Source organism: Dasypus novemcinctus, chromosome 11 (genome assembly GCF_030445035.2).
Source record: "Dasypus novemcinctus isolate mDasNov1 chromosome 11, mDasNov1.1.hap2, whole genome shotgun sequence".
In the NCBI taxonomy this organism is placed as follows: Eukaryota; Metazoa; Chordata; class Mammalia; order Cingulata; family Dasypodidae; genus Dasypus; species Dasypus novemcinctus.
Window position 1 is genome coordinate 3,947,986 of NC_080683.1, and position 20,958 is coordinate 3,968,943.

General features: G+C 42.2%; 1 pseudogene; it reads right to left on the reverse strand.

Annotated features, from left to right (window-relative positions):
- Nucleotides 1–16,129: 16,129 nt before the first annotated feature.
- LOC101444763 (cytochrome c oxidase assembly factor 8 pseudogene) lies at nt 16,130–16,686 on the reverse strand (annotated as a pseudogene).
- Between the last annotated feature and the right edge of the window lie 4,272 nt (nt 16,687–20,958).

Here is a 20,958-nt window from a genome sequence, read left to right on the forward strand (position 1 = left end):
GCATTAAACTGGGTTGATAATAAGACTCACTTAGTTTGTTTTCCTTTTGTCAGGCATCACAATTTTGCACTGCCTACTGTTCAATGTCTGAAAATAATTGTTTAATTTATTTTTCCTAGTGTTCTAGTTGCTTGTGGCAGTGGGCTATAGCTCCATAGCAGTAACTCCTTCAAGGTTGGAAACAAATTTATCTGCTTTATTATTATTATTATTTTAGTTAGGCCAGTAGAAAGAATTTTTTGGGAAATGGGGAAAGAACAGAGCTTGCTGAGAAATGGGAGACAATGACAGAAATATGCACCGAGATTTGGTGTGGGCTTCTCTAGGCAGAGAGAGGGAGATTTGGCTTGTGTGGTCACCTTTTCAGCTATTAATTATTCCTCCCTTTGCTAATGCTAAGGGGAGGGACCCCAGCTGTTATTGGCTACCCCTCGAATGGTGGGGGCCAATGGTGAGACCTGTTTGGAATAACTGAGGCCTCCCCTGAGCCCTGGAAAGAGTCCCAACTGGGATGTCAAGGTCAAAGTCAAGGTCTCAGAAGAGTCTCATGGCCATTTTTTCTGTCAGTCATGCTGTCTGCCCAACTGCTGCCTTTCTTCTATAGTTACTTCCTGCTGGTTAGGGCAGGAGTCCCTGTCTCACAGGGCATAGATGTCTCTGGCTATTCTATGGTGGTTGAGGGAAGATGGGTCAGGCACCCTGGTTGGAACTGGATGAAATGCCTGCATAACCAATAAGGCATTGGTTCTGGAAGAAATAAAATTAGTTAGAATTTTGAAGATACATGGCCCCACTAAAAGGATAAAGAAAATGGTGGTAAGTGGGCCCAAAAGGGGGCCAGCGATGACATGCTGGACCAACAGAGTGAGAAAGGCCAGGTGCCTTCAGAGGCTGCTTCCTCCCAAAGTTGATGAGAAACAGCATTTTTCCTTGAGTTCTTTTATGCTGTTGGTTAACTCCAGGGAAAGATTGTAGTAGACCTGCTGGATTTGGATATAAACTGCCAACCCTGGTTTCCACAGCAGTGGTTATGCTTGGGACAGCAAGGAGAGGTATAGAGAGGCACAGCCTAGACACAAATTCACAAAGACAGTGCAGGCAATGTATTAGTCAGCCAAAGGGATGCTGATTGCAAAACACCAGAAACTGGTCCTTATAAAAGGTATTTATTTGGGGCAGAAGTTTACAGTTACCAAGCCATAAAGAATAAGTTACTTCCCTCACCAAAGTCTATTTTCATGTGTTGGAGCAAGATGGCTGCTGACGTCTGTGAGGGTTCAGGCTTCCTGGTTCCTCTGGGGTCAGCTCTTCTGTTTCCTCCACAAGGTCAGCTGTAGACTATCAGGTAAATGGCTCTGTCTCTCTCTCCCTGGGGTTTCTGCTGTGTCTAAGGAGCCATCTCTATTCCTCTGTGTTCTTCTCCTGGCTCAGGTCCTCTCCTCCCAGGGCTTGCTTCTCTTTCCTCTGTGTGATGACTTCCTGGGGCTCCAGCTTAAGACTTCAGTATCATACTCCAACATCCAAACTCCAACATCAAAACCCTAAACTCTGGGAAGCAAACATGGCTCAACTGATAGAGCATCTGTCTACCATATGGAGGGTCCAGAGTTCAATACCCAGGGCCTCCTGACCTGTGTGGTAAGCTGACCCACAGGCAATGCTGCTGTGTGCAAGGAGTGCCCTGCCATGCAGGGGTGCCCCTGCGTAGGGGTGCCCCTTGCACAAGGAGTGCGCCCTGCAAGGAGAGCTGCCCCATGTGAAAAAAGTACAGCCTGCCCAGGAGTGGCACTGCACACACAGAGAACTGACACAGCAAGATAATGCAACAAAAAAGAGATGCAGTTTCCCGGTGCTGCCTGACAATGCAAGTGGACACAGAAGAACACCCAGTGAATGGACACAGAGAGCAGACAATGGGGGGGGGGGGATGGAGAGAGAAATAAATAAAAAAATAAATCTTTAACAAAACATCCCTCAACTCTGTCCTTTGCCATGCCTTTTATCTGTGAGTTCACACCCACCAAAGGGTGGGGACTCAAATGCCCTAGTGACATGGCCCAATCAAAGCCCTAATCATAATTTAATCATGCCCAGGTACAGACCAGATTACGAACATATTCCAATATCTACTTTTGGAATTCATAATCATATCAAACTACTACAGGCAACAACAAGACAAACATATGGCAAGCAAAACAGACAGTACTTAAGAAAATCATTCTTTTATCTTGTAGGCACATTCATTAACTACTTAGAAAATGAATTAAGTTTACCAGGAGTTTTTACATGTTCAATTGAAGCAGGCTAGTAAGATAGGGAATCAATAGATGGCTCTGGAACCTGGCAAGAAGTCCACGTGGACATCATAACCCCAAGATGGCTGCTGGAAGACCCTCCCCAAGATTCTGCCACTCAGAAGAAGGCTTCCTCCAGAAGCCAGGAGAAGCCCTGGATATTCCCCCAAGGACTTTATCATTGGGCCCTCATGGGAGATTGATGGGGGAAATAAGCAATCAAAATGGTATACAGCTGCAACTCCTTCCCTGCCATGAGCAAGGGGGTGGGATAATCAACAGTTCAAAAGGCAGGCGCAAGGCCTGAGCTGTCTCTCTCACCTCTGGACCCCAACTCTGGCTGCCTTCTCCCTGATTTGGATCATTATGCAAGTAAACCTGGAGATTTATAATCTATAATGGGAAATTGTAGTCTGTAAATCTACAAGCTTTATTACTTTCAACCCCCTCCTCTCTACCTGGGACCCCGATCTGTTATTTTCTCCCATTTCTTGTCCCTCCCTACCTGAATAAATTACTGGCTTAACTCACCCAGCATGCTCTTAAAATTCATTTCTACAGCATAGTCAAGAACCTAGATATAATCCAGTTATTTATTTGGTGAGCCAGCCATGAGTTTAATGTGAGTGAAACTATGACCTACTGCTTGCTTAATGCCTTCCTTTTGTTCTTCATTTTAAATGGGTTTGCCTATGAGTTCCCAAAGGATGTAATCCTGGAAGGGAAGGGGCACAGGAATTCTCCGCATCTGTACCATGTGCCCAGACTTGTGAGATCTGATCCCAGACAGGATGGATGGGTAATAGGGCAATGGCTCAAATCATAGCCCTGCCAAGACAGAGGTTCCCTGGCAGAATGCTGGGCACTGTGAAGCTTCTTTTTCAAGTCCTTTTAGCAGCTGGAGGCTTTGTCCTTGGGCCTTTCTGCCATTGCCTTCTCCAGCCCTCTCCCATCAGAGGCAGCATAGTGATGACAGAAAACCCCAGGGGCTTGCCCCTCCCAGTGGGTGCATGCCTTTGCACATGGCTTTCCTATCCAACCACACCCAGCTACCTGGGGATGAAGTGGGAAGACAGCTGGCAGAGCCAAGATGGATGCCGTAGGAGTCCCTTCCCCAGGGGTGTCACAGGCCAGGACACCCTTGCATAATTAACCTTTGCCCATGTTTTACCTCCTTCCTACTTCTTGCTACTGAATCTGTCTTTACAGGTTTGTGTTAGAATGCTTTGGTACATCTTAAAAACTTTGAAACTGGGAAAATACCTTTGCTAGCAAGAAAAATATTGCCTCAGGGCCCAAGGCCTGTTAGCTAGGACAATTGATCTCTAATCACTTAGTGGCCTTTTGATGGCTGGTCTAACTGGGAAACTATCAGACAGTAAAGTCATAAAACTAGGACTGTATCTAAGACTTCTAGGAGAATAGGAGGAAGAAGCTTTCTGCCCCTTCTCCGAGGAGGGAGCAGTATTCAGCTTGGAGGGCATCTGATCTATTTGCTCTGTCTTCCAAGTCCAGGATGGCCCCAGAAATGCCCAGCAGCAGGGTCTCTGATTCCTGGGGTGGCAGGAACCAGAGAAGTAACTCTGAATGTCCCCCAAGCCTTGAAGGTTTGGGTGCTTCCATTCAGAGAGCAGCCAAACGTTTCCTGAGATTTAACTCAGGAACTTCTGTTTGGGTAACTGTGCAGTCAGTCTCAGACCCTGGAGTGCAGGGGTGCCAGGAACAGAGCAGTAAACTGAATGGCTCCCATTCCTTGGGCCCATCCATTCAGAAAGCAGCCAAATATCCCCTGAGACAGACATCTCAGGAGCTTTGATTTGGGGCAACTGCTCAGTCTCCCACCAATTTGGCCTGGATGCTTTGATCTGATATCTGGAATCCGATATCCCCCAAGACCTAGGTTGCCCGCAAGGATGCTTGTGGGCCAGGCAGGCTTTGAAAATTAAAATTCTCAGGATGCTGAGAGCAAAGCATTGGCTCCAAATTATGTGGAGTGGTGAATGTTTTAGTCAGACTAGGACTCTGGGACGCCAGGTTGGTTCTTCTTCATTCTTCCTAGAACAATGGGCACAGCCTCTAGCTTACCAGCAAACTCCCCATAGGAGGCTCTTAGGAATCAAGGAATTCTGCCTACTGTTAGTCTACATGGCCACAGTATAGCTGAGAGCAGCCTCTGTATAGAACCCTGAATTCAAGTTAAACCAGTGTAAGAAAAGATAACAGATAGATCTGAGGCCCAGAAACCTCACGTCATGTCTCCTTAAAGAAATGAGGAAGTAAACCTCAAACTTCCATTAGTTTAAACTCGGTTGTGCCTATAAAAGGTGTGAATAGAGATCAAGATCCAGACTAGTTGCTAAACTTCTCCTGGAAAATAAGAAATCTCCTGTGCCATCAATTAAGATCAAAGAGTTTCTAGAAATGCTAAAGGTATAAAATTCTCTCCCCTGTTTTAATCGGTGCTTAATTTTGTGTTCAACTTTGAAGTCTGTGTTTAACTTTGTCAGTTTGCTTGTGCCTAGGAAATCTGATTTGGGATTTATCTGTTGCAAATTGGATAACAGTAAAAGGTAACCTAAAAATTAGTCTTTAAATGTCAATACTATCTTGTGAGTGGATTTAATGCATGAATCAGAAGTGGAATTTATTCAGTTGCTAGAAAAGCAGAGGAACTTTGCAAAGTTCCTATTAATAAAATTCTTGTGGCTTAGTTAAAAAAGTTCACCTTAAGGTAAAAACTTCTTAGAAACTGTAACTAAGAGTTAAGATCATTTATAGATGTCTTTACATAATAAAACAGCAGAAAGATAATAACTGAATTATAATTGGGTAGATTTAGCCTAAACCTACTATTTTAAATGTAAACTCTAAGCTCACCTTACCTTCAATTATGGTCACTTCAAGCCTAGCCCAACCCCTTGCTTTTGTTTATGGTTATTTCATAACAGCTTCTGCCCCTTTGGCTCAGGGGAAAGCAAACTTGAGACAGGCCTGTCTCCTATCCTACTGGTATTAGTGACTCTGCTTTCTCTTGTGGCTCCAAGTGTGGACTAAATTGCTGCCTGGTGGAATTTTTGACCCTCAGGGCTGAACGTCCACTTTTCCAGTCCAGCAGCCATCAGAGTCCTGTTATCTCTGAGGCCTGGAAAGTGAAGGAGGCCTCCTGCCTTGACTGTTGGGGTTCCTAAAAGTGGCAATTCATAAGAGAAACCAGTTTCTTTGGGGCTTTGATAGCCTCAGTGAATATATGTATAGTCTTGCTTATCCAAAGTCTGCTAAAGTCAAAGTGAGAAAGTTATGAAGCCAAGGAAAATTGCAGTAAAGCATTGGGAACCGTAGCAATTTGATATTATTGATGAATTCCAAAAAGAAATATTGGATTATGTTTGTAAACTGATCTTTTCCTCTGGGCATTTTAGATTAATTGGATTCATAGGTTTACTTAATTAAGTAATTATGTAAACCTTTTGTGCCAGTAAGGTGTTGAGTCCCCACCACTTGGTAGGTGGGGTCTCACAGATAAAAGGTATGGCAAAGGGCAGAGTTAGGGGTTTCTGAGTTGGAGTTTTGATGTTGGAGTTTGATGCTAAAGACTTAAGCTGGAGCCCTGGGAAGTAAGCACACAGAGGAAAGAGAAGCAAGCCCCAGAAAGAAAGGAACCTTGAACCCAGAGAGAAGCAAGATCCTGGAAGGGAGGAACACAGGAAGCCTGAACCCTCACAGCTATCAGGAGACATCTTGCTCCAACACACGAAAATAGACTTTGGTGAGGGAAGTAACTTATGCTTTATGGCCTGGTATCTGTAAACTCCTACCCCAAATAAATACCCTTTATAAAAACCAACCAATTTCTGGTATTTTGCATCAGCACCCCTTTGGCTGACTAATGCAGGAAAATTTTGGTTATAAGCCAATAATTAAGGAATGAAATTCTTTTGCAAAACTGCATGGTCACAGGGCAAATTAGAGTAATTAAAAGGAGCCTTCAAAAAATCTTTTAAATATTATCTTACAGTTAAATTTCTTCTGTAGGAGTGTAAAAGTTATAACAGTGTTTTCCTGTGTCAAACTCTTTTCATGTCTGCCTATTTGCTAAGTATATAACTTCATACACCAGGATGACAATATCAAATTAACAAATGAAAATTCTAAGTTCATATCTAATGAAATTATGTCAAAGAAATGTAGATCTGCCCTCTTTTAAATGCATAAAGTAAATTCCATTGGTTGCTAACTGTAATCTAAGGTAAATTAACCAGTCTATGTGGCTATGGTCAATTATAAAGAGTTTGTAAAAAACATCTTTTAAATTGAAGCATTTAAATGACTAGTTCTAAGAAGTCATTATTAACTAGAAACCTAAATTAATATTAATGGCAAAAAGTAACTTCAAGCAGTGACACCTGTCTGGAAGCCACCTAAAAGTGCATACTCAAGTGGTTGTAATGAAAATTACCTTGATTCCATTGGGAATCTTCAGTTTTCATTTTAAAAAATAAAAGAAGTAGTTTTTCCTCTACTGCTAAAGTAAAATACCTGCAATAATTAATATCTTCATGGTAAAAATGCAGAAGTAAGAAGCAAAATACTAAAAAGTTCATTTGATATATTACACATTGCATTATAACTATTTTAAAAGTGTATACAAATCAAGAGGTAGACTTCAGCATGGTCAAACTCTCTTGTGCATTCGAACCAAGCCTTCAATACACTGCAGGTTGCCTCTCCATTTGAGTTATTGGCTAGTTTGGTCACTGACCCCTAAAACAACAAATGTATCTACTACATCTCTGGTTGTGCTTCTGAAGTCGATGGAAACTATGTTGCAGTTTCAAACTCCTGCAGCAGCCAATGATGGCTCAATACAGCCAAATGTACCATGGATATCGCCTCCAGACTGTCACTGTTTCATAGTGCTGAAGGGTCTATGCTCCAGGCCCGTGGTATACTGGAGCCTAATTTCCTAGCTTCTCTCTAGGGTCAATGGTGTTACAGCATGCTGGCTGTGTGAAGGACATACCAAGTGGAGCAGCAATCACAAGAGTATTGTGAGTAGAACTTAAACACAATTGGCATTATGGCCTGCTCCCATGGAGTGATAAAATGCATGGTATTGCAAACCTGGAGCTTAGATTTATTGCAGCTCAAAGAGAAACTTATGCATTGAGTCATGCATTAATTAGTATTAAGTATCTGTACCTATATCCTATTCTGGATATATGCCTGGTGATTATGGTGATATCTTTTCTATTCTAGATCATATGCAGAGAAACACTGAACATGTTAAAAGTCCTGGTAAGCTTCATTTCCTAAGTAGTTAATGAACATGCTTAGCCCAGGTCTCCCTCCTACCCCTTATTCCAGAACCTGTCCCACTCATACCCTGGGGAGGACTGGCAGGACCACATGCCATCCTACCAGGTCTAGGCATTTTCCCACCAGAAGGGAAACAGCAAAGGAGGTGGCTGGGACCCACTTCAACTTAGTCCCTTTGAGATGGTCCATAAACAATCTTTCCTCACCCAGGACCAGGAAACCAGGTTCTGATCAAAACTTGGCAAGAAAACAAGCCTTATTCTCAATTAGAGCAAAATGTAAGGAACTTTACTCTGTAGTTCTGCTTACTCCCACAGCTATTAAAGTTAAAGGAATTTCCAGCTTGGTGCACTTATCCTGAGTAAAGCCAGCTGCCCAAGAAAGTGCCAGCTCACCAGGAGCAACTGATAAAATGTACAAATGCCAGTTACTGGACAGCCTGAAATACCTTTTCAAGAGAAAAAGCTAAGTAGTGTCTATGTCAAAGTCAGCTGTTCCCCCTAACTGTAGCCCAAATGCCTATTGCTAGGCAGAGGGCAAACGAGACTTCCCTTTAAAAACCATGTCTGTTTTCAACTCCTTTAACTTAACTAGAAAGGCAATGCTCTTCCCATTTATCTCTCCTACTATAGGAACTGGGATTGGCAATTTATACCTAACTGTTGTCTATTGAAATTTCTCTCTAGAGTTAACCAACAGTATAAAATAACTCAAGGAAAAATACTGTTTCCTACCAACTTTGTGAAAAAGCAGCCTTTGCAGGCAACTGCCTTTTTTACTTTTATGGTCCAGTATCCTCTTAGTGGGACCATATATTTCCAAAATTCAAATCATCTATTTCTTCCAGAATCAGCATCCCATTAGCCATATGGAGACTTCATTCTGATTCACCTAGGATGCCAGATCCATCTTCCTCTGACCAAGAGAGCAGTCAGAGAGTTTTACACCTTGTCAGGTGGGGCAAGTAGCTTCCAGCAGGAAGTAGCTTACAGAAGAAAGATTCTCTTATGGGGAGAATGAAGCAGGTTAGTAAGATAGGGAATCAATTGATGGATCTGGAACCTGGAAGAGAGACCACATGGACATCAAAAACCCCCAAGATGGCTGCTGGAAGACCCTCCCCAAGATTCTGCCACTCAGAAGAAGGCTTCCTCCAGAAGCCAGGAGAAGCCCTAAATATTCCCCAAGGACTTTATCATTGGGCTTTCATGGGAGATTGATTGGAGAAATAAGCAATCAAAATGGTAAACAGCTGGAACTCCTCCCCTGCCATGAGCAAAGGGGTGGGATAATCAACAGTTCAAAAAGTGTGCATGAGGCCTGAGCTCTCTCTCTTGTCCCTGGACCCTGATTCTGGACACCTTCTCCCCTGCTTGGATCACTATGCAAGTAAATTTGGGGATTTATAATCTATAATGGAAAATTGTAGTCTATAAATCAACCTGCTTTATCGCTTTTCAACCCCTTCCTCTCTATTTGGAACCCCTGATCTGTTATTTTCTCTCATTTCTTGTCCCTCTCTACGTGAATAAATTATTGTTCTAACTCACCCGACATGCTCTTAAAATTCGTTTTTACAGCATAGTCAAGAACCTAGATAAAATCCGGTAACACAATGTCCCTCTGCATATGATCTAGAATAGAAAAGATATTATCATAATCATCAGGCATATAGGTACAGTACTTAATACTAATCAGTGCACAAGTTCTTCTTTGAGCTGCAATTAATAAGTCTAAGCTCTGGGTTTGCAAAACCTTACATGCTCTCTCTCCTTGGGAGCAGGCCATAATGCCAATTGCATTTGTCTAAGTTCTACTCTCAGAACTCTGGTAATTGTTGCTCCACTTGGAGCATGGTGAAGCACTGTGGACCCTAGAGAGAGACTAGGAAGGTAGGCTTCTGTATATCACTGGCCTGGTGCATAGCGCCCTTCGGCACTATGATACAGAGCCAGTCTGTAGGCAATATCCTTGTACATCTGGCCTGTTATGAATTTATTTTTTGTTACTAATATCAATTTATATTTCTAATTAATAATGGCTTCCTGGAATTAGCCATTTAAATGCCTCAGTTTAGAAGATGCTTTTACAAACTCCTTATAATTAACCATAACCACATAGACTGGTTACTTTACCTTAAAATAAGCTTAACAGGAGGATTGCATCCAGCATCCATGTGGAATCTAAGCTCCCTTTTGATATAGATGTGGAATGGACACAACCAATCCAAGGTCCACAGGATGGAGTAATAGAATATGGATTAGAGTGGACTTACTGATATTCTATTCATGAACTACTGTGGTTATAATCGAAGAAAATGTGGCATTGGTGTGGAAAAAGTGGCCATGGTGGCTGCTGGGTGTGGGGAATGGGAGGAAGAGATGAGATGTGGAGGCGTTTTTGGGACTTTGAGTTGTCCTGGGTGGTGCTGCAAGGATAATTACCAGACATTGTAGGTCCTCCCATGGCCCACTGGATGGAATGTGGGAGAGTGTGGGCTATGATGTGGACCATTGACCATGAGGTGCAGCGATGCCCAGAGATGTACTCACCAAATGCAATGAATGTGTCATGATGATGGAGGAGAATGTTGCTATGGGGGGAGTAGTGGGATGAAGGGGGTGGGGGGTACATGGGGACCTCATATTTTTTAATGTAATATTTTAAAAAATGAATTAAAAAAGTAAAAAAATAAGCTTAAATTACAATTAGTAAACAATGAAATTGACTAAGAGAGTGCAGATCTACATTTCTTTCTATAACTTAATTTTATTAGACATGAACTTATGACTTTCATCTTAAAGATTTAGTGCATATAATGTTAATTTATTTAATTGGTATTCTATAAATCTAGGGAGATTACATATAAGCTAAATAAAATTGAAACTCTTATAGTTTACGTCAGGAATGTTTTTTTTTCCTTCCCTTGCAGATGGCTTAAAATCTCTCTTCTTTAATAAAGTTCTAAACCTGAATAATCTTAAAAGCATACTGACTGCTGAGTTCTGGAATATATTATAATTGTTTAGTTTGTTTTAATTGTAATTTAGAAAAGATTTTTCCTAGCTTTCAAAGACTTTACTTACTGAAATTTGGTAAAAGAATCAGTAGTCACCCTTGTTTTAAGACTGCTAAAAGTTTTAGATTGGGCAACTACAGGACAAACTGATTCTTAATTCCCTAGGCTAGAAGATAGAGTTTTAATTTGCTGCACCTAGCCCTTCCCTCAGAGCTCTTCAAAGAGAAAGCCCCCGGGGCTGGGTAGGTCAAAGAGCTCAGAGAAATCTTTTTCCTTTTCCCAATAGTTTCTATATTCAGATTTCTATATAACCTTTCCATCCTGATTAGCCTAATTTGGGCTCCAGGAATATTCATTCACATATATAACTGCAAATTTACTTTTAAAAACAATTTGAATAGCACTCTTTTAAGAATTTTCATTTGTTAATTTGATATTACCAACCTGATATATGAAGATATACACTGAGTAAATAGGCAGACACAAATAGAGAGTTAAACACAAAAACACAACACACTAAAGTTACTTAAAACATTCATTTTTTTACAAAGTAAGTTTAACTATAAAATAACATTTAAAAGATTTCTTTGAAGCCTATTTCTAATTACTCTAATTTGCACTGTGACCATGCAGTTTTGCACAAGAATTTCATTCCTTTTAGTTATTGGCTTATAACCAAACTGTCCCCCATGCTTTAAAATATAATTTTCCTTTGCTTTAGAACTTTGCTTATTTCCCATTTTGACTTTGGCAGACCTTGGATGAAAAACACTAATTCCAGTATATCCTCACAGATGTCATTGGAGCCTCAGGGAAACTGGTTTCTCCCATGAAATGCTGCTTTTGGGAACCTCAAGACTCAAGCTGGGAGGCCCTCCCACTCCAGTGCTCGGCTGCTGGTTTGGAAGAGTGTACATTCAACCCTGAAGGTCACGAGTTCACCAGGCAGCAGTTTAGCCCACACCTGGCCACAAGAGAGAACAGGGTTATTGACACCAGTGGAAGGACAGGAGACAGGATGTCCCAAGTTTGCTTTCCCCTGAGCTTAGGGGGGCAGAAGTTGTCATGAAATAACCATAAACAAAAACAAGGGGTGAGGCTGGACCTAAAGTAACCGAAACAAAGGCAAATTCAGTTTATAATTACATCACAATAGCTGAAGTCTAAGGGTGGCATGAAGTGGGTGAGCTAAAGCAAAGGTGTGACTAGACCTGAATTAACCATAAACAAAGGCAAACTCAGTCTATAATTACCATCACAATAGCAGGTTCTAGGCTAAATCCACCTAATTATAGCAATTTCAGATATTATCCTTCTGCTGTTTTATAATATAAAAGCATATATACAATCTTAATTCTTAGTTACAGTTTCTAGTAAGTTTCCACCAGAAAACAGTTTGGGCTACTCTGTTTATTAACTAAGCAACTAAAACAATTTTATTAGTAATAGCTTTGCTAAGTTTTTTCAGCAGTTGAACTAATTCCACTTGTGATTTCTTTTATACATCAAATTCAACTGCAAGATAGTATTGACATTTAAAGACTCGTTTTTAGGTTACCTTTCACCATTATCCAATTTATAATAGATGAACCTCAAATATGATTTATGAGTTCCTAGGTATGAGCAGACTAACAAAGTTAAACAAGCACAGATTAGAATGGAAGAGAGAATTTTACATACTTAGCTTAGCTCAGGGAAAGACCTGCCTTTAGACTCACTGAGAGGCAAAGCTCCCAATGTCTGTCCATGGCAGAAACCTTGTGCAAGGCCTTCCAGGGTAGTTCCTCCAGGACCCTGGGCGGCTGCTAAGTACAGAGCTAAGGGGTCCAGAGAAGCCCTGTCCCAGATGAGACACAATGGGGGCTGCTCTGGGGCTGCTTCCCATTTCAACCCAGCAAGGGCTAAAGCCCCGTGAAGGCTTTTGTTTTTTTGCTGGAACCTTTCATCTTAATTGATGGCACACGAGGAGGTTCCTTATTCTACAGGGGAGGGTTTTAGTAAAATGGCCTAGATCTTATTTCCCCATTCATTTCCCTCATTAGGCACATCCAAGGTTAGAGAGATCTGGAGCGCAGGCTAGGACCAACCAAGTAATTAGCGCCCATGTTAAATAAGAAATTAACAATCTTACCTGCCATGCCAAGGGTCACCATCTGGTTGACGGTTCACGTTGGCTTCGGGCCCCATTCGTCCTCCGCTGGGGCAGGGCCCAGTCCAGAGGGTGAGGCCTCTTGGGGCCAGGCTCCTACTGATGTGCAGCCTGGATTCAGGTAGCCCTGAGGTGACCACTGCCTCTAGCGGCGGCGGTTGAAAGGTGAGCCTGTCCTGGCCCTGTGCCCGCCCTCCTTACCTCCCTCATCCTGGTGCTGTGCTCTTGATTGTTGAAAACTGAGAAGGCTGTTTCTAAAAGGCAGTTAATGGAAGTTCAAGGGCCCATGGAAAGTTTCTGCACTTTTTATGGGTCTCTGAAGCAGACTAGCTGGATTTCTAGGTTCTGCCTCTTAGCCATTTCTCTGAGCTCATTTTAAGTTGACCACTTTGGTAGTGCATTCCCTCATCCCCTCGAAGGAGACATGACCACAGGGTCTCTGGTCCTCAGATCTGTCTGTCTTCTCCTCTCTCAAACAGGTTTAACTGGAATTCAGGGTCCTAAACAAAGGCCACTCCTGGCCATCCTCTGGCCATGTGGTATGGCAGGATAAGACAAGCCTCTTTCTTTTTAGACCATCAGTAAACAGGTGATCCTGGTTTCTAAGAAGGCGACCCAGTGGGGAGCCTGCTGACATGCTGGAAGAGCCGTCCATTATCCAGTCTCGGTGGGGGTGGGGAGTACCACTCACCTTTCTGTCTCCTGGCTGGCTCACCAAATGAAGCTGGGGAAGTGCTGGATTCCTCTAGGTTCTTGGTTATATTGCTTAAAAGAATTTAAGAACACACCAGTTTAGTTAGGCCTAAAAAGAATTTATTGGAAATGGGGGGAAAGAACAGAGCTTGCTGAGAAATGGGAGAGAAGGACAGAAATACACACCGAGATTTGGTGCAGGATCCTCTAGGCAGGGAAAGACTTTATCTGCTTTTATTTCCCACCATTCCACTAACTCTTCTCACAGTAGTTACCAAAACTACGTGTGTCAGTCTTGTGTTCTTTTCTTCAGTATGCCCTGGAAAGATAATCTTTATACTTCAGGGGCATATTTTGTGAGTTTGTTTTTTAATTTGGCCAGTTGTATATGATCTTGGCTCATAATGAAGGTACTGAGCAGTCTGCCCACCAAAGGCCTTTTAAGATACTAGTGAAAATAATGTCTGGGTATCTTAAATCAGAAGACCATCTAGCAATTAAAAGGAGATAGGTGCTGTACAAAGTGGCAAATGCAAGGAGCAGTATGCGCTCCTCCAACTGGAGATTGTTTTTCATCAGTCCCTACCAATTCTTCTCACCTCTCAGGAGTCTTCATTAGACACATAGAATTCGAATAGTAGTAATATGTTTCATATTAATGGTGATGTTTCTTTTCTCCTATTCCATACAACTTTAATTTTTTAAAATTCATTACAAATATTGTGCTATTTTTGTCCTACGTTAACTTGGCTAAGCTGGAACTTTCAAATAATCTTTTCCTGATATAGTGCTATGTTTGGCAATAGAAAAAAAAAACTGTGTAAGACTTGGAAGGCCAAATGGAAGCAGCAGTCATATATTTTGTGCTCTGAAGTTGGTGCAGAGCAAGCACAGCTGCAGCTGAAGCACATTGTCCCAGATCTGCTGGCTCCCTTGGTTCCTACAGGCAGAAACCATGCCTCAGCTCCTCCAGGCCGGCTGGATCTCCTCCTCAGCAATTCCTGGGCCAGGGGCAGCTATAGCTCCATGTCGAAGGGTGTCAGCTTATGCTGTGGGTCACCTGTGTCATCAGCATTGGAGATGCTGAGAAACAGACAAATTTTCCTCACACATTGCAGTTTGTCCTTGGTCTCCACTATTCCACTTCCATCTTCCTATCTCAACTTCCAACATGAGACACAGAAAGAGAAGATTTACATAGGCAGTTTAGCTCCCACAATTGCAATAAATCAAATTCCTACAATGCATCCCTTATTTTATATTGCCCATAGTTTTTATGCTTCCCTGATAAAACAATAACTGATACAAAATATAATTTTTGTACTATAATATCAAGTGGTATAGAAACTAAAGATACCCTAAAGTCAAAAGTTAGCATTTAGGGTCAAAGCATGAATCATAAGCATGTGAGATGTCTACTTGGGGCATCAACCAGAGACTTACAAACTCTGAGCTTCATAAAATAATTTTAGAATAGGCCACACTTAATTCATAAAAAGTTTTGGATATCTATTTAGGATTAACTTCCAAGGATGCAGTACATGATGCCTTCAGTTTTTCTAATGCTATCAGCTGGACCGATTGGTCCCAAGAATATTATGAGACACTATGGAGGCCTTCCTTAATTAACTTGGTTAAGCTGATTAGGAGGATAGAGTCTGAGGCTATTTTTACCACAATCCTTTCTCCTCCTCCCTCCCACCCCCTCCCTCCCTTCCTCCCTTCCTTCCTCCCTCCCTCCCTCCCTTCTTGAGGGAAGGAGACTCAGTTTTATTTTACAAATAGAAGCATTCAAAGCATTTAGAATTTTATCAGACAGGCAGGTTTTCTGGCAAAAGCAGCATAAAGATATCACAAGGGTAACTTTTATTCTGTAAATACCTAACAACTAAGAGTATACAAAAACATGTTATTTGAATAGAACCATTACCGAGAAACATTTTAAAGCAACTTAATTTTTTTTTAGGGTCAAAAGAACCTTAGTTACAATATAGTTGTATTTATTTGTGACCTGAAGTAATATTGACCCCGATAATTTAATCTCAAATGTTTAGAAATCAAGAAGGAGGAGGGAAACGGACTTGGCCCAGTGGTTAGGGCGTCCGTCTACCACATGGGAGGTCCGTGGTTCAAACCCCGGGCCTCCTTGACCCGTGTGGAGCTGGCCCATGCACAGTGCTGATGCGCGCAAGGAGTGCCCTGCCACGCAGGGGTGTCCCCCGCATAGGGGAGCCCCACGCGCAAGGAGTGGGCCCCGTAAGGAGAGCCGCCCAGCGCGAAGGAAAGAGCAGCCTGCCCAGGAATGGCGCCGCCCACACTTCCCGTGCCGCTGACAAGAACAGAAGCAGACAAAGAAGACGCAGCAAATAGACAAAGAGAACAGACAACCGGGGGAGGGGGGAATTAAATAAATAAATCTTAAAAAAAAAAAAAAGAAGAAGGAGGAAAACAAATCTTGTTAATTCCCTTCGCAAATTAAGAATCCAGTAACACACCAAGGGTCAAGTTAAGCTTTTTGGCATTAAATAAAATCTTTACAAAAGGATAACATATAGATGACCGACATCTCTCTCTTCACCTCCAGGGTGCTCTGCCCGTGGCCACGTCTCGTGGGTGCAGCCTCGGGAGAAGTAGCCCACGTGGGGTGCAGTGGGGCCCCTACTTGCTGGTCTTCTTTTGTTTCAGTTCACACTTTTTCCAAATCCTCTCCAGAGCCACTTTTCCCATGAAGAAGGTGGTGGCAAAGTTACGCTTGCCCCAGTCTCTGTTATAATACATATGCTTCTGGAAATTCTTATTTAAAAATTCCTTGTAAAACTCAGGCATTTCCTCTGCATTCCGTGTTGCTTTTTGACCTGAGCTAGCTCTCTGGGGCTCAGTCTCCAGTAAGTGAATTCTTTTTCCTTACTGAAAGGCAAATTCTGGTTTGCCCAGAATTAATTCCATTTTGTGTTTCTTGTCTCAACTCTCTCAGTTTTTGTTCTAACAGTGATTCATTTTCAGGGATGTAAAATTGAACAGGTGGAAGGTTTGAATATTTATCTGGGGGTGCTATTCAGTAGTGGCGGGAACTTGAGAGCTGGCTAGGCACCACATTCCTGCGCTGGGCGCTGCGCTCTGGGGCCAGGTGGCAGCCAGCCAGGGCCAGGGAAAGTGCGGCACAGAAGAGGGAGGAGAGTCCTACTCCGGGACCACAGGGTCGAGGTAGCACGCATCCACCAGGCTCCTGCAGCCGCTGCCTGGTTTTGTTTTTATTTTTGTTTTTTTGAGGTACTAGGGATTGAACCCAGTACATGGTACATGAGAAGCAGGTGCTCAACCACTTGAGCTGCATCCACTCAGGCACCTTATGACCATTAAATATATTAGGTAGTCATTGGCATGAAATGTTTCTCTGCGGATTTTTTAAAAAAATTTTTTGTCATTTTTAAAGAAGTGTTAGATTACGTAAAAGTTACATAAAAAATATAGGAGATTCCCATATACCCACTCCCCCTCCAACACTTTCCCCATTAACCACATCTTTCATTAGTGTGGTACATTGTTGCAATTAATGAACGCACACTGAAGCATTGCTACTAACCATCATCTATAGTTTACATTATAGTTGACGCTTTGCACTGCATAATGTTATAGATTTTGACAAAATGTATAATGGCCTGTATCTGCCATTGCAATGTCACTCAGAACAATTCCAATGTCCTGGAAATGCCCCATGTTACACCTTTTCTTCCCTCTCCCTCCCCTCAGAACCTCTGATGACTGCTGTCTTTATGTCAATGTTACAAGTTCTTCCATTACTACAATAATAAGTCTACTTAGTGCACAGTTGCATTCCCCCCTTATGTGCGTTCGTTCCTCACTTTTAAGGATTTGGGGATGGTGGTGCCCACACTGCTTCCAGTTGGGAGGGCTTAGGTCCCATGGGCAGGTGGATGGAGCTGTCTTGCCTGCAGCTGTAGATCTTCTCTGTTTTGGGGGATGAGTGTTGTCCATTGTTATCATTTTCTTAGTTGTCCTGGATGAGTCTGATGAACTCAAGAGTAGGTGTTGGCTGCAACTCCAAAGAATTTTTTTTTCATCAGGTACTGGGGATTGAACCTGGGCCTGGGAAGTAAATGCTCAACTACAGTATTTACTGTAGTAAGCTACAGCTTACTACAGCTGTAAGCTACAGCTGCTCGCTACTTTGGAAGTTTTTATACTATTCAAAGTATGGAGGGAGTGGATGTGACTCAAGCAGTTGAGCACCTGCCTCCCACATGGAAGGTCCCAGATTCGATTCTTGGCACCTCCTAAAGAAGACAAACAAACAATGAGCAGATATAGAGCAAAAACATTGAGCGGACAATGAGAAAAAACAGTGAGCAGACAGCTAGCAAAAACAATGAGCAAGACAACAAGGAAACAACAAGCAAAAGCAAATGAGCAGAGAACAGATGTGGCTCAAGCAGTTGTGCATCCACCTCACACATGGGAGTCCTGGGTTCAGTTCCCACTGCCTCCCAAAGGTAAAACAAACAGGCAAAGAGCAGAGAACAAGCAAAATACAAACCAAGGAGCAATATCATTTAGGACAACTCCAAGTCCTGAAAATGCTCCCACATTACAGCTCTTCTTCCCTCTCCCTGCCCTCAGCAATTACCCACTGAATGTAGCGGGGGAGAATGTAAACTACAATGTAAACTATAATCCATGTGGTGCAGCAGTGCTCCGAAATGTATTCACCAAATGCAACGAATGTGCCACAATGATGAAAGAGGTTGCTGATGTGGGAGAAGGAGGGTGGGAGGGGATGTGGGATATATGGGAACCTCTTATATTTTTTAATGTAACATTTTCTGTGATGTGTGTATCTTTAAAAAAAATACAATTAAAAAATAAAAAAAGAGGAAAAAAAAGAGAAAAAAAAAGAAAAAAAACCCCAATGAGCCAACAATGAGTGCAGACAACGAGTGCAAACAACCAGCAAAAACAGCGAGCAAAATCAATGAGCAAACAGACAAGGGAGCCATCTCAGGGTGGGAAATCATGGGATTTTATAAGGTTGGTGAGCCAGACATTTCTTGGTCATAAATTATAAGTGATTTTCATTTCCCTGAGATCAGATTACCCTTGTCAGGATCTCTAGCTATAATTTCATATTTGGTTGCTGGCATTATGCCATAACCCTGACTTTGGCCACACTGTTTTTGGATTTATTATTTTTATGTTAGTGATATTTGTCAATTTAAAGTTGAGAAGATGGCCCTCTGTTAAAAAACCAATTTGAAGACACTTTCCCTTTATGTAATAATAGGTAGTTAAGTTTAGTTATTCAATGTCGTATGTCAGAAAAAGGGGGGTGGTGTTTCTGAAAGATATATGTTTCCAGAGGATCTCACTAATGAGATATTTGGATTTTATAGTTCCAGAAGTAAAGGCAGCTCCATGCCTAGCTCATAAAGGTATGAATCCAGTATTGCACTCCATGGGATCACTTCAGTGTGCAGCTTCAGTAAGACAATCCACCTTAAGGTTCAGGACCTTTTCTGTGTGGTGGAGCTGGTAGTTAGGTTAGTTGGTTTGAGTAGACTGATCAATTTTAAATGATGTCAGGAGTTGGAGGGTGGTACTCTTGGTGGTAAGTCCACAAGATGCCCCTTCTTCCACCTAAGACTGGATGGCAGTGAGAGCAGTTGAGTTTCCGGATGTCTAAGCTGGAGTAAGTTGTGTCCAGCTCTGTGGTGATCTATGAGTCTACGGTAGTGATAGTTGGTACGGCAGTAGCAGTAGCCTCCAGAATCTTTCTATTGAGAAGAACTGTTATAAGAGAATATGGAAGGTGCAGATAGGCAGGTCGTTAGCAGAGAATGGAGAAACAGAACATTAAGATTTAAGGTTAAAAATGAGGTATAAAGGGATTTTTGGAGGAAAATGAAGCACCTAGGAACTAAGAGACAACATCCAAGGAAGAAGGGTGAAATGCCAAAGCAGGAAGTCAAGGTGTTCCCTTCCCCCTGATTGCCTGCGGGGTCCCAGGGTGAAGTCCCTTCCTTTCACCTTCCCAGCGGCCAGTGCTCTCGGCCCCCAGGTCCCAGGCCTCAGGATCTGCTCACTGGGGTGGGACTCTCTGCTGCTGGGAGCGAGCCCTCCCTCGCTGCTGTCCTCCATGCTCAGCTGCCACTAGGACCTCATCACACACACGTCTCTACTGCTCAACCCAAGTTTCTCAAAAACGGAATGCTTTTATTACATGTATGCTCTGTGGATGTCTGCCTTTGCCCTGTGGGGCTGGTGGTTATAATTAATCTCCCAAATTAGAGTCACAGCTATTCTTAAGGCATTTTTTTCTGTCTTTTAAGAGAGCAGAATCCCCTTGCTCTAAATATCAGATTTGTGAATGGCACTACTCAGTGGAGTAAAAATCCTGTGGCTCAAATAAGCTACCAAAACAACATGGCTCTTTTTAAAAGTACTCAATGTGATATTCAATAAGAGTTCATTAACTGGGATAATGTATACCTTAAACATGCTAAGAAGAATGTGCTCTGCATATTCATAGAACAAAAAAAAAATTTTTTTTTACCAACTCTCATCTCTGGTGAACATGTTCTGGTGAACATCAGTGAACAAAACAGATCAAGTCCTGGCCACCATGTTTATTTTTTCCTACTCTGTTAACCTCTCTCCAATAACTTGTCTGGACAACAAGATAAGATGTGGATTCAGTTGTTCATTTGTGATAAAGAAGTTTGTAGTTTATCGAGTGTGCATCACCCATGACCTATATTTCAATTCTTCTCCTGGGGTCTCCGGCATCACCTGTTCAATGGGGAGACGAAGGTCGTCTCTATCTCTCTTTTTTTCTCACTGTTATTTCTTCCCCTTCTACTCCATGCTGTGAAAGTCCAAGACCAGATCCTCTCTTCTGTCACTTTTTCTTTCTATAGCTCTGATCATCGGGCTTCTTCTCTGCTCATAAATAAGAAATAAGATCTGTGGAATTTATTTTATTTTTAGAACAGTTTTAGATTTACAGAAAATTTGCGAAGATAGTACATATACCCCACACACCTTACATTAGAATGACACTTTTTTTACTATTAATGAACTAATACTGACATGTTCCTATTAACTTCAGCCCACAATTTATTTAGATTTCCTTAGTTTTTGGCTAATGTCCTTTTTCCACAAAGGACTCCACATTACATTTATTTATATATTTATTTATTTATCTTCTTTATTTTCTTTTAAATTTTACATTAAAAAAATGAGGTCCCCATATACCCCCCACCCCCTCACCCCACTCCTCCCACATCAACAACCTCTTCCATCACCGTGGCACATTCACTGCACCTGATGAATACATTTTGGAGCACTGCTGCACCACATGGACAGTGGTCTACATTATAGTCTACACTCTCCCCCAGTCCACCCAGTGGGCCAGGGCTGAACATACAATATCCAGCATCTGTCCCTGCAGCACCACCCAGGACACCTCCAAA